Below are 1,586 nucleotides of genomic sequence, written 5' to 3' on the forward strand. Positions count from 1 at the left end.
AATGGCACTTAAGTTCATAATAACTAATTCAAACCAATAATGGACTTAACATCAAAATGAAAACCTAAGATTCTCATATCACTTTTTCTCATTAGTGGATGGCTTTGATGGTGGTGGTCTAGATGGGTTTTTCCTCTTCAAAATGGGATGGGCATGAAGCCTGTGAAGCTGCTCTGGGTGGCTAGGCTTGCTGCTGACATTTTTCTAGTCACAATTGGTGGCCTAAATGGAGCTGAAGGTTGGGCTTAAAGAGTGAGCCTAACTATTGGACATTGTGTCATTGACCCAGACCCACTACATGGGACTACAGCACTCGATGGTGAGGCTGAAATTTGAGATTTAGACCCAACAGGAGGCTTGACAACCCTAGGTTGAGCAGGGGATGGTGGTGTAGCTGTTGTATTTTGTATGGAAATTGGAGGTGTGGTTGAGGTGGCTGCCAATCCTCTTCGAGTGGTGCTGCCTCTTCCTCTTGGCAGAACTGGGTTGCCCCTTACAAAAGTAGGTCTGCCTCTCCTTCATAGTGTTGGTGTTGTTGGCCTTGTGGTCACTGGAGGTGCTAGTTCTGAGCTAGTTGCTAGTCTAATCAAGGTGGATCCTGCTGGTATAGTGTCTGCTTTAGGAGGTGCTGCATTTGTTGTAGTGTTCCCATCATTCATAGTATTCTGGATCAGTTTGGCCATTAGTTAAAAAAAGGACTTATAGGTTCAGATCCAATACTTTGTGAACAACAAGGTAAGATAAATTGCATTGTTTACCTGATCAAGTTGACTTTGTGGATGATTTTGAGTGAGTTCCTCCTCATCTGCAATATGTGCAGCATGTGTAGCCTCCATGATCTCCTCCCACTTTGCTTTTTGCTCTCTACCTTCTTCCTCATCAATGTCTTGTTCTTTAGTTGCTGTTCCAGTTGGTCTCTCAGGACAAGTTCTACTATTATGTCCAGCCTTGCATTGAGACAATGAATAAAGTAAATTAGCATTTACATAGACAGAAATAGTTCAATCATATTTTGTAAATAGATATTAATTAAAGATTTTGTTTGATTGATTCTATTGCAGGTTTGACATGTTATTTGTCCATATTTTCTCTTGGCATTGTACTGGCTCCCAGAACATTCCTCAGTGTTGTCCTTTTTCCTCTTCTTTGTAGGTCTGCCAATAGGCTCTTGTATGGAGGAGGTAGACATGGCAACCCTTCATGATGCTCCCAATACTCTTGACTCGGTATACTGTTAATGTGAAACTGGTAAGTCCTATTGTATGCCTCAATGGTGAGCTTGTGATGAACATAATCTTCAGGCTTCTCATTCTTTTTCTAGATTGCTGCAATCCCATGACAGCATGGTAGTCCAGTCAGCTACCATTTTGTGCATGAACATGTTTTCTCTCGTGTATTCACTTTCACTTTATGTTGTCACTTTCTAACTTCAATTGGTTGTGCTCATCATCACTACACTATTGTGCTTCCCAATAGTTAGCTTGTCTTTTCTCCTTCTCTAGCCTACTGACTTGTACAGGGGCTAGCTGTCCAGTGTAAGCCATCAGTGCGTCCTTGAGAGTAGCCATTGTCTTCATGATATAGAA

This window comes from Arachis hypogaea, chromosome 14, assembly GCF_003086295.3.
Source record: "Arachis hypogaea cultivar Tifrunner chromosome 14, arahy.Tifrunner.gnm2.J5K5, whole genome shotgun sequence".
Lineage (NCBI taxonomy): Eukaryota > Viridiplantae > Streptophyta > Magnoliopsida > Fabales > Fabaceae > Arachis > Arachis hypogaea.